We start from the raw sequence: 14,379 nt of genomic DNA on the forward strand, positions 1-14,379 counted from the left end.
TTTATCTTAAATTTTTTATGTAAAATTATAATATAAAATTTTGTAATTAAAATTTATATTTTGTCTCCATTTAATAAAATTTTATCTTTTTATTTTCTAAAATAAATTAAATTAACATTACACTTGCTTATATATTCATAAATGATCCCTTGAATACTGACTTCAAGAGTTAATAAATTAATGGTAAATTCTGTAGTTATTTGGCCTTAGTAAAGTAAACCTTACTTTATAGATAATCATCATTAGAAGAATGAACAATGGTTTATTTAATGATAAAAGTAACAAAGCGCAAACAAAGTGAATAAAAATAATAATAATAAAAGGCCCTAAAAATTTATAATATATTAATTAAGTGTCAATTTTATATTAAAAAATTACAAATATAAAATTTTACGGTTCTCATGCTCTTAAGAATTTTTCATATATAAAAATAAATGGAAATTGTGGCTTAAAATATAATTAAATTAAAGGTGTGGCGTGTGGGAGAGATTATTAAAATTTAATAATTTTTTTATTAGTAAATGAATTTGAGAATATCTCACTGAGTAAACCTGGCCTGGTTGAGAGAAATGTAACTGGGGTAGAACATATGCAACCCACTAGGCAAAGCTGCCACTATTATCCACTGAGCAAAGTTGCCACTATTATTATTATTATTACTATTATTATTATTATTATTATTATTATTATTATTATTATTATTTAGGAAAAGTGAGAATTATCAATAATAGATCATCTATTAATAATGATAGTTACACTATTTAATATATAGTTTATTATATATGCATACAAGCAAAAATAATAAAAAAAAGAAGCTAATGTTTTTTTAATATATATATATATATATATATATATATATATATATATATATATATATAAAGAAGCTAATGTTTTATTATATAGAAAATTAATTTTTTAAATTTAAAAATCAATTTTATGTTATTTTTTATTTTTTTATAACAAAAGTTATATTTTTTAAATGAAAAAGTCACTAAAATTATATTGCAATTGTTTTATAATTAAAATTAAATCATTATTTAAAAAATATTTATTTACGTGATAAAAATTTAATCATATTATTATAAATAAATAAACTAAATATATTAAAATTTTCTAAAATAAAATAATTTTTTAATTTATGACAATTTATTTTTTATACTATTAAAAAATATAAATATTTTTATTTTTAAATTAAAAAATTATTTTGTATAATTCACAGGTAAATTTATTTTTCATTTTTTTTCTTATTTTTCATAAAAAAAAAAAAATTTCCTTACAAAATGAAAAATGACAGATAAAATACTATTTTTCACAAGAAAAGGCGGAATTGAAGTTTGGAGATTAAAAAAAAAAAGCTTTTTTTAACAACTATTTTAACTTTTTTAGAAAAAAAAATATTTCATTATTTTAAATTTTTATAATTAAAATATATTAAATATAATTTTAAATAAATTTTTAATATTTCCTAATTAAAACATTTAAAAATCTATTTTTCTAGATAATAATTCTAACAGTAACATTGACTAATAAGAAAAATTTAGCATTCTCTTGCAAATAAATGGTCTATGATTTAAAATTTCATTATAAAAACAAATATATTTTAAAGAGTGTTCTTTCAACGTTTCCATCTCAATTTTATATATTATTTATATACTTGATGCTAAGGAAAATTCATTTAAAATATTTCTTATTAATATTATTAGTAAGTTTTATTTTACAATCCACGGCCATGCGAGCAGCTTAGACAGAACGATACGCATACGTCCCTTTCAAGCATGGATTGGTCAAAGCAAAAAATAAATGGTAAAATTCACAAGCGTGGCCTTGGCGTTAGCTTACCAATTTTGGCTTCTTATTATTTTTAATATTTTTAATAATAATTTAGAATTTTGTACTCCCATGAAAAAAGTATATATAAAAAGGAAAGTTCTGTATCAATGCTATGATAATCATTTGATTTTATCTTATTTTATTTTTAGGTTCTGATTAAATCTTTTAATCTAACTCAAAAGTCAACTTGTAAGTTAGAAGTTATAAGTTAATATATAAGTCAGACTGACTTTAAGTATTCAAATAATGTGAGATTTTAGCTTCATACGCCCTTCATCCTCGACTCTAATAATACTTAAGCCTTTAGATCTAATTCAAAAATCGATTTATGAGTTAGAAATGCTCAGTTAGTATATAGTTCAAGCTAGCGTTAAGTATTCAAGTGATGCGAGATTTTAATAAAAGTTTTTTAAATATTTATCCATTTCAATATATAATCCGCTATCATTTTTCTTTGATGCTAAAAGTTTATTAATTATAAATGAAAAATTAAATTAAATCATTTTAGTTTTATTTATTTTTTTTTGGTTTAGCTGCTTGGTTAGTCATGTGGTTCAATTTAGTAAATATATTTTGAAATTTTTTTATTTTTATTTAATTAGATTGTTTTTATAAAAAGATTGAAAAATTATATCCACAAATTTGGCTAATTTATAACAATTTTTGCTCATTTTACCAACTTTGATAGAATATAATGTATAATTTATGAAATTTATAACAACCCTAAAGAATAAAAGTACATAAATTAAAAAACATCAATGCAATAGGCTCAAATCAATAAATCAAATTAAATTAAATCTTTTTCTTTTTTTATTTGATTCGGTTCTATTCATATTTCAGTTCCATTAATATTATTTCTTAATTTGATTTTTTAATTACTTTGATTCAATTTAATTTGAATCGAACCAATTAATTACACACCATAACTATTAGGGTTTAGATTTTCTTTTTAATTTACTCAAAATATTATAATAATAGCTAAGTTGTAATATTAAATTAATTGAGATTAACTAGTTTGAATTCTAATTAAAGCTAAATTAAAAAAATAATAATAATAATTGTGTGACACTTAAGGCATGTAATCTCTAAATTATTGACATTTGAGTTAAATAATCAAAACTATCACCGGTTATGATGTTCATAAGAAGCTTTGCTACTCTTAGCTTGTCTATAATTGAATATTTACAAGTGGCAAAATATTAAAAATGATAATTGTTTATTTTTGGAGATTATTTGACTCTTAATTCATGCCTAAGTAAATATAAAATTGTAATATTAAAAAAATAATTTAAAATAATAAATATAAATAAAAATAGTGTGAATTCATTAGCATGTGTTCCAAAAAAACATTCACACACAGATGGCCTTTGCAACTATTTGTTGGGATTTTTTTTTCCCTTCTTCTTCTGTATATTATTTATTTATTTATTATTAAAGCTAAATTGGCAGAAAATGGTAGGTACATTGCAGCATTCTTTTTCTTCTTCAACAAGAAATGGTCATGGTGATATTTTATTTTTGTTATATTATTTTTTAAAAAATTTTTATAATAATTTTTTAATTATGTTAATAATATGTACATTACTTTTTTTTCAGATTGTCAATATTTTTTAATTTATTTTTTATTTTATAATTAATTAAAATATTATTGACTAATTTTTACTTGCCTTTCAAATTTTTGGCTATTTTATAATTTAGTTTTTAATTTATTTAGCATTCATAAAAGTTAATTTCTTTTTTTATGAATTTAAATTAGTCTCTAAATTATAATTTTTAATAATAAAATAGATATTTTTATTGAAATTTATCATTGGTCAATCATAATTGAATCTGTCAATCTAAATTTAAGAGATTACGAATATTAAAGTAAAATGTGATGGAGTAAATTGTTATCTTTTTTAATTTATTAACGGTAAATCTGAACATATTGATTATTTTATTTTTGACATATTTTATGAATTAATTTGTTTTTTATAAAATATAAAAAAATAAATTATAATTTCATCATAATTTATACCCTAAATTATATATTATTCTAAGTTTTTTTAACAAAATTTTATATTCCAAATATAATTCCAACTGATGGGTAATTATTTTTTAAATTAAAAAAATATTAACATTGGATTTTCTATATCTTTTATTGATTTTTATTTAATAGAAATACTGGAATTCATTAATTAAAGCGCACGTTTGGACAGGTAAAACGTTGTTGCCTTTGACCTGCCAACAAAAGTGGTGATTGCATGTGTCGGTGGATATCTCAGCATACATACAATTATATATATATATAACTTCACTTTAAAAATTAATTAAGGAGAGAGAATTTATCTAAATTTTATATATAGTATAAACACTTTATCTCAGATTAATATAGGATAATACACTTTTTTCTATTTAGATATAAATATCTAAAACGTAAAGTTTATGGATAAATATATTTATGGATAGCTTAACATTGAAATATAATAAATTTCAGAACCACATAGAGAAAATAAATCGAATTTAACTCTATTTTAAAAAATAGTTCAAATGATCCAAGTCTTGTATATAGTACAAACACTTTGTCTTAAGTAATATGAGATAATATGAAAAAAAAAAATTTATAATTAATTTTTTTTTTTAACTTTTTAACTTTAAATTAATTTTGAACTTAAAGTTACAAACTTAATAAGCATAGCATTTGAAATATTTTACGTCTATTTTTTTCTCTTTAATGTAATGGAAATTAATTTTTCAATATTTCAACACATAATTTTTTTTTTTTTTTGTTATTGGTTTGATTTTGATTCGTAATTTTAGAAATAATTTTAATATTATTAAATTAAAATATATTAAATTAACAAATTTTAAATTAATATTAATAAATTTAAATTAAATTAATATTAGTAAATTTAATTTAAATTTATAAAATTTTAAATTAAAAATCTGTTTAGCATTATTGTTAGAGCTGTTATTGAAGAAAATATATTTTTAAATATCTTAATTAGAAAATATTAAAATAATTTAAAATTAAATTTGATAAGTTTAGCTATAAAATCATTTAAATAATAAAAAAAAATTTTAAGCTATTTTTTTCTAATAATAGTTAAAATTATATCAAAAAAACAATTTTAATCTTCTAATTTCAATGATAAATAGTCATTAAGTATTAATCATAATTAAATAAATTAATAAAATATATCTAACACATAATAATTTAATTATAAAAGTCAACTGCATTTGAAATTGTTTAAAAGTTATACACTCGAGGGGATGAAATATTTTAAATAGTAGGAGACAATTAACCAACTTTTTTTTGTGTGCATCAGGGCATGTGCTGAGCCTTAGAAGAAGGCTATTCCTATTTTTTTTTTTCTTTAATTGGCAAATAATTGCACCAAAAATTACTTTTTTTTTCCCTAAAATCCTGCAACTAGCTTCCATTAGAGTGTATAGCTTAACATACTCTAATAGTTGAATTCATATAATTTACCTGATAGATTTATATTTAAATTCTTGTTCTCTAATTTCTTTTATATATATATATAACTTCCACAAGATCAATTGAAGCCTTGAATTGCATCGTATCAAAAATTAAAACTTATGGATTAATGGTTTAAGAATTCAAATCAAAATCGGATTAATTATAGAGAGGTTCGATTTTGGCTCCCTCCTCAAGTAATGAATTGAAATTGAATCGTTTTCAAATCAAAATTAATATCGTCAAATTTTAAAATTAATGCATTAAATTTTTCATATTTTTAACAATTCCCACATGTTTAATTTTGAAATTTGTTAGATGATAAACAACTTGTCAACTTAGGTTAATGCTTTTTTGATTTTTTTAATTTTGATTCTATTAAAGATTTAGAAAGTTCAAAGCATATGAAAGAATTTTTCTTAATGAATATTGTGAAAAAACATGCCATAAGCTTAACGCAGCATCAAATCCAACCCATAACTTTTAGATAATGAGTTTACGAGTCATTTTTACTTATATATCTTTCACTCATTTTATCTTTTTTCGATTTAAAAATTTTAACACTTAAATATTTCTATCATATCCAAAGCATTGTGAAAAGTGAAAAGGAAATGTATTATATATATATATATTTTTTTCCTTCCTCTTTTATCTTAGAAACCAAGTCAAAATTGAAATACAAAATATTTAGAAGTAGTTCCATTATTGAATGAATGACTTCATCTTGCAAATGCAAATATAATTAATTAGTCAAATTTGAAACTATTCAAATTATTAAGGACAAGTGTGATTGCAAGCTCATCATGCACGCCATGGAAATTTAGGAAAATTCTAAGAAAGTTCCTTCTGCTCCAATTTTTCTTCGTCTTCTCAATTTTTTATTTTTTTATTTTTCTCACCACACAATTGCGTAGCGAATTTGATTTATGTTTAAATTGAATATTGCTTCAAGTCAACTCATAACTCAAACATGTGCATCTAAATGGATAAATTATATATGGATATGGTTGTGTAAATATCACACGCAGTCACTCAATTTTATGAGTATTTTCATAAAGTTATTAAACTTTATTTTCTTTCATAAAATTTATTGAATTTTAATTTAATTTTATAAAATCCACTATAATAAAAAATTAAAGATTTCAAGTTAACCTACTTACTGCATAAAATACGTTCAGTTATCTCCATTGCAATCAAACGCCTCCCACTTTTCTATTTCTTCTCCACCAATAACCACTAGTTAGATAATTTTATTTGTAAGATAATTGACATGCCAGAAGATTAACTTAAAAATTTTTAATTTCTGGTTTTAATGAATTTTATGAAATTAAGTTAAAGTTTAATGAGTTTTTATAAAAGAAATTAAAATTCAATGATTTTTTATGAAAATACTCATAAAATTGAGTGATTGTGTGTGATAATTATCTGGTTATGTTTCATAACTTGGAAGCTGCTCAATTTACTGCTAGAGAATTTAAATGAGTGAAGTTATTTTTGAGTTAATTATTTAAATTTAATTTGCAAAGTATTTGAATTAGATTCAAATTTAAAATTCAAAGTAGTTTGAGTAGTAAGTTCAAATAAATTTATAGTATTGCTTACTTGATGAGCATTTAGATTTTTATATATTGATATTTAATTAACTTACAATAATCACCTCAATTTTTTAAACTACCCTCAAATTAGTTATAATTCATAATTATTTTTATTTATATAAAAAATCTAATTACATTAAAAAAGAAGGGTTGGATCACAAGAACAAAAGGTGGGGAGGAAGTTAGCTTAAAAGCTTTTTTAAAATATGATAATTACATATTTTATAATATTTATATATTGTGTTTATATTAATTTAAATTTTCATGTATATTAATATATTTAATATCAAATAATTTGATTAGACATATTAGTAGTGATGTTATAATTTTTTTCTTTTTAAATAATATTAGTAATAATATTTCTATAGTATTTTTTGTAAGTTTTTTATTTTTTACTTGTAATTTGTTATCTTATTGATTAATTGATTTTCAATTTTGGTTAAAATTTTTTGTTATCTAAAGGATAAAAAAATAAAAAATAGAGGAAATTTTATCCTAGTGTAATGTTATCAATTGATTAATTGATTTTCAATTTTGGTTAAAATTTTTTTAAAATTGAAACGTTTCAAAAATTAATATAAAATTAAAATTTTTAAATATAATCGTAAATTGACACAAACATTTGGATTTTTTTATACAATTAGCTAATTAAATTTTGTACAGATTTTTTTTCAAAGGCCAGTAAATTTTAAAAATATTAAACATAAAAATGAATTATTATAATTAAACCAACAGGCTAATCAATTTATGATTAGGGCAAATTTTATTTCTTTTGTATATAAGGATTAGAGCAATATTGACAAAGAAAACATGATAAATGGACTATAAAATAATATATTAAGTAACACTTTTTTGTGCATTATAATTAATATTAACTTAATTAACCTAATAATAATTAGGTTGGATGCCATTCATAAAATCTATCTTATTCTTAGCTAAAAAAAGGGAAATCTTTCTTAAACCATAATAAAATAAAACAACAAAATGTGTTTAATTATTGATACTTTTTAACCAATAATAAAAAAAAATTAGCAGTACAATTATAATTTTAAAATTGTTATAATTAATTTAAGAAAATAAATTAATTAAAAATTAACTTTTAGCATTTAATCAAATCAAAATTTCTTTCCAAATTTCTTAAAAATTTTTATTAATAAAAACCAAAATAGAAAAAAAAAAAAAAGTCTACAGGAACAATTTACTATCAATTCACATGAAATTTTGACATGAACTCATATTATAATTATAATAGTATGGGTCAACAGAATCATATTCTTTGTCATACTTTAAGGATTATAGCCTTTAACATGCCCAAAAGCTTAATGAAGACAAAAGGCAATAGGCTATGGAGGGAGGGGACACAAAAATCAAAAGTTTAATTTAATATATGCCTTTTCTATAATATTATATTATATAATAAAATAAAAATACCTTTTAAAGGAATCCAACGGTCAGGACGCCACCTCTATTTGGTGCGCTAATGGGAAACGGAACGGGATGGGGGCGGTGGGGAACGGGACGGGATGGGATGGGATGGGACGGGACTAAAGGTTCAATTATTTGTATTAATTAAAAATTAAAAGAAAATCCTAAAAAAAATATATTATTGGTGTGATACTTCTAAAATATAAGGGCCCACCAAAATTAAAAGTCAAATCTTTTACCCAAAAAAGAGAGTATTTTACTTCATTTCTATCAATATTTTTTAATTATGCAAAAGAGAAATGTTCCCCCGTAATATTAATTATTTTAATAATTATTAATAATTTTATTAATAGTTAGTTGAATATTAATTAGAGTTAAGTATTTGAATTAAATCAAACTAGGTCGTTAAGATCAAATTATTATATTTTAAAAAATTGAATCAAATCAAAATAAATAAAAAAATAAATTAAATTAAATTATTTTAATTTTGTTTAGTTTGATTTGAATTAATTTATTTTTGAGTTTTGATGTATTTTTTAATTTAGACTTAATTTTTAAATTATTTAATCTGATTTTGATATTAATTTAAATCTAATAATATCAGTATATATATAATTTAAAATAAATAAAGTAATTCGGTTTTAGTTTAGGGCTTCATTTATTTTACGAAAAATATTTTTCTGTTAAAAAAGAAAACTAAGTAATTTTTAAGGAAAATAACTTCAATTTTTTGAAAGAGAAAGTTATTTTTTGTTTTTTAAAATTTAATAATCTTATTACAATGTGAACATACTATACATATATGAAATAAATACATACCATTAATTTAACATTATAAACAAATAATGGAAAATATATACAAATTATTTTCTATGAAACAAATAGAGTTTAGTTCAATCGATTTTTCTTTTTTAAAATTGAACCGAATTAAAAAAACTAAAATTCTTAAAATTCAAAATCGAACATAACTGAATTATTTTAAAAATTAAACTGAATTATTGAATTAAGATGATTTGATTTGGTTTGGTTTAATCAATTCAAGCTAAATAGTATTTACCCTTAATATTAGCTGTTAGTATTTAGTTGCCTATATAATTATTTAAAGCAAAAGCTTTGGGTAAAAATATCTATTATTGATACTGATCAAAACACTTTATAATTTCTGAAAGCTATAAAAGGCTAAGTTTTTATAAACTAATCTTATAACCTCTAAATATTAATATAAATATTATGTAACCGGATAATATAAATTAAAAAATTAATATTTTAATTAAAGTTAAAATATTAAATACTACCTTAAAAATTATTGCTAAATAAATTATAAATTATGCTTTTGCATTTGCTGACTCTCTTACCTTTGATGATTATGTTGGGAGGAGCCTCATCAACTTTTTTTTTTATTATTATTATGTAACGATTATAAATTTTTTTCAGAGATTTTATATGAATAATTAATATATATATATATATTAAATTTAATTTTTTATTATAATTATTTTCTGTTAGAATTCAAAATCAAGACCTTAAAATCTGGATATGATTCTGGTAATAATAAACTAAAGTTTATAGATTACTAATTTTTTATTTATAAAAAAATTGAGTATTGAATTATATATTTTTTTTAAGGAAGAATGAAAATATAATAGGCAACCAAGCTATTTTCATATGCCTAATTAATAATAATAATAATAATAATAATAATAATAATAATAATAATAATAATAATAATAATAATAATAATAATAATAATAAAATTATGCAGCACACATGCATATAGTGGAATTTTCTCTCTTAAGTCTAAGCCAAATTACAATAGTGGTTTTATTAATTAGATCTTAGGACGTAAATTTTTCATCAATTATAGTCTTTAAATTATACTATTATAGGAAATAATAATTAATAACAAATTAACTTTTAATTGAATTTAATTGGTAAATTTTATTATTTTACATAATTAGTATTGTTAACAATTCGTTAATTAATTAAAAATAATGTATTTTTTCTTACAAATGTATAAAATAAATTACTTTTCATGCACCAAATATATCTAAATAATTTTTTAAATCAAAATAAAAATGATTTTATATAAGGTGAATAATAAATAGATGAAAGATGTAACACCCCTAATTTTTAAATTTATTATTTTATGGGTAATTATTTATATTTTGTTTTATTTAAATTTTTGGAAATTATTTGAAATTTTTCAGATTTAAAAATCGGGTTCGATTTTTCGAAAATATAAAATTTTGATGATTTTTAAAAATTAATTTAAGAACCACACGGTAAAACTAAAAATATATTTGGACTCTATGAATTTTTTTGAATTTTTTAGAATTTTTTTGAAATTTTTGGACTTCGTTTTTTATCCCAAGGCAAAGTAAAAATTCAAATTTTTATATCCTGAATCGGACCGGCCGAATCGAACCAGACCAGATCAGACCGGTCGAATAGAACTGGCCATCTTCCTCTTTTTCTTTCCTCTTCGCGTGTCCTCTACGTCCTCTCTCTCTCTCTCTCTCTCTCTCTCTCTCTCTCTCTCTCTCCCATTTTCTCTCTCCTCCCTCCGCCTCTCACCGGCCAGCCGCCACCCAGCCCTCCCCAAACTCCGGCGCACCTCCCTCGCCTCTCCCCTACCACCGAAAAGCCTCCAGGACGCCGGCGCAAAACCCACCCAGCGCGCGCACACTGTTTCACCTTCCCGAGTTGATTTTGGCCAATCTAGCCACAAATCAGATCGAGTCTTATCCCAAAACACTTCTACACCTCGAGAGCTTTCCATAGACACTAAAAACACCAAAATCCATATAGGCTTTTTCCCAATTTTTGTCCGAAAAGTTTTAGCCTATTTCGACTTTTGGGCTAAATTTCTCGCAAACAGTGAACCCCATGAGAAAACCGAGATTACTAGAGTGCTCCACTCGTCGAGAGCTTCGCGGCAATACTAATTTCAAAATTTTCTGACACCGTTTTTCGGTGGATCCCGCGAAATTTCGTAATATTTTTTTGAGCACTAAATGAGCTTAGAAAATTTCATAAAAATTATGTACTAACCCCTGTGTTGTGAGCTTCGTGTAGGTACTTTCAATTCAAGGAAATTCAATGATTGTCCAGATCTATAAATTTCAGGCCAGACAGATAGACTACCTAAAAAGCCTCAAAATTGGGTTAAGATTTTAGCAACCCTACCATTGTCAGATGTCTCGAACGCGTTCCCTGGGTCAAAATTGGCATAGGTAAACCCGAACTTTACTTTTTCTTAATTATTTAGTGCTTGAATTCGATTAAAAATTTATAAAATATTCGTGGTAGCTTAGAAAATTATAATTCTTTTTGCATTAGCTTAGTAATATTGCTAAGGACCGCGGGGCAAAATTTTAGAATTTTTAGAGCTCATATGGATAGTTTTTGCAAAAGGGATTAATTATAAGGACTAAACTGTAATTTTTCACATTGTGATTGTTGATTGTTTGGATGGGCCCAGGAGGGGCCATGTGATGTGAATGAGTTGTGGATGTATGATTTGTGGATATAGAAGTGTATTTTGAACCCTTTTGCAGGTTAGATAGGTCCTAGGTATAGGAGAGACTCTGCCGGATTTTCAACACGACCTAGGGTGTCTTTGGTCTTTTCGAAGCTTGTATCGAGTTAAATATATTAAATAATTGCTATAAAATTATCAGGTGAGCCGGGACAGCCTTCCTTCTCCGCCCAGCTACCGCAGTGACTTTGGTTAAGTCTGTGAGTAAAATATTAATTTTAATTATAATTTCGACATTATTATATGTTTAAGCATGCCCATGCATCACTTATAAATATATATCTATGTAGTTAAATATTAGGCATAATTTATGTTGCATTTTAAATTGATGAAGTGTTATGGATGTTGTTTGTGATAATTTGGAGTAGTGTGTGTACGCTGACGTGCGTGTGGTATGGTATTGGATATAGACAGGACGGGTAGACACGACTTGAGAGACACTCATTGGGACCCAGTCCTTTATGGATAAGTCTAGGTAGACACGGCTTGAGAGACACTCGCTAGGATCCCGCACTTAGTTTATCAAGCAAAAGTCCGGCTTGAGAGACACTCGCTGGCAGAGGTTGGATTAAGAGGACTGTATAGGGGATCAACTCCCATATATGTATTGCTTGACAGTATTGGATGTGTGAGTGCTCCAAATTGCCTTTTTGCTGTTATGATATGAATTGTATGAAAATTATGAGGATGTTGCATATCACTCCAAATGGTACATTAGTTTTAGATAGCTGTAGAGATTATGATTAAAATTGGTGTTTTACTCTCTGAGTCGAACGCTCACTCCTGTTCATCTATTTTTTCAGGCTACAGGAGGATTATTTGTTGTGACTAGCCTGCTCTTCTTCTTCGCAGATCCATTAATAGTGTTTAATGTATTTTGTACAATTGAGTTACATTTTAGACTCTGCATGTGTTGAAAGCACTTATTTTTATTTTAGGCCTGTATTATAAAAGTTATGTTGGATCTGTAAAATTATTAACTGTATGCATGATGGGATTGGATGAGGGAGCTGAGCTCCCATTTGAGTTATGACATTTTGATTATGTGGAGGGTGAGCTGAGCTCCCCAATTTATTATATATTGTGTTTACAGGTCGGGTGAGTTTTACTTTAGGCTTACTACGGGTCTCGGGGGCTTTAGGCTAGTCCAGGTCCTAGTGCCGGTCCGGCCTATAGGTTGGGTCGTGACAAAAGAAAATTTTATAACAATTAAAAATAATTAAAATAGTTTTTTAAATTTGTGAAAATTTGAATTTTAATTCAAATCACAATTAAATAATAAAAAAATGAATTGAAGAATTGAAGAGAAAAATAATTAATTAGTTAGGTGTAACACCCCTACCTGGTCTACAGTGTAGCCGAGCAAAGTGTGCTACATTCGGTGTCGGAGCACCCTATTCTATCTTGTCATGTACAATAAGACAGTTTGAATGTTTGGAACTACCTAAAGTGAGGGCGTTACAATAGAAATTTAAACAAATAATATATGTCTCAATACATGTTATCATTGCTTACCAAAATTTCTAGTGAATCAAAAAAGGATGCTTTTAATAAACAAGAACGAGTTAAATAATTATTAAATTAAATATTTATATTAAAATATATTTATATTAATGAAAGTGTATATTTATTTATAAATATTTAATTTAATAATTAATGAGCTTGTTCTCATATATGTTTGAACTCTATGTAATCAACCCATAAAAAAAACCCTAAACATCATGTAATAATATCATATTTTATGAAATTATTTAAATTGTAATATTTTATGAAATTATTAAAATTTTAAAATATAAATTATTAAAAAAATTTATGTAAATTTTTAAGTAAAATATATAAAATTAAACGAGTTCAAGTATTTTATGAGTAATGATAATTAGTTTGGAATATGTTCAAATAGTTAATTTTGATCAAATTTAAACGAATTTAAGTTTTAAAAATATTAATTAAATTTGAATTCAGATAGGGTAATTTTTGTGGGTGCTCTACCGTTCTCATCCCTACCTAAAACATCTAGTTGACCAAGTTCATATAATTAATTGAATAAAATTATTGAATAATTAAGTCAATTAAATCATACTTTTATTGTCAATATGAAACAATAATAACATTCATAGGTGGACCTAATTAGCATGGCGTGCAAACCACATTGACTTCAATATATAGAAAAAATATTTCTGAATTTAGAATTATAGGTTAACTTTTATTGAATTTTCAATATTATATTAATTTTATCATGTGTCCACACAAAATCATATTAATTTGACTCCTAAATTGGCACTTTAGTGTTGGTATTAAAACTAAATATAAGAACAAAATACTGGTTACCTAATTATATTTATATTTTTTTAATTAATTAAAACTTATAATAATAATATTTTTTTTATTTAATTAAAAGTTTAAAAATTATTATTATTATTATTTTCAAAAGTTTAATTTAAGATTTTAAATTTTTTTATAAATTACTTACAGAAAATATATTAAATTAACAAAAATGATATTTTAAAATATATAAATATAATATTATTATA

This window comes from Hevea brasiliensis, chromosome 17 (genome assembly GCF_030052815.1).
Source record: "Hevea brasiliensis isolate MT/VB/25A 57/8 chromosome 17, ASM3005281v1, whole genome shotgun sequence".
In the NCBI taxonomy this organism is placed as follows: Eukaryota; Viridiplantae; Streptophyta; class Magnoliopsida; order Malpighiales; family Euphorbiaceae; genus Hevea; species Hevea brasiliensis.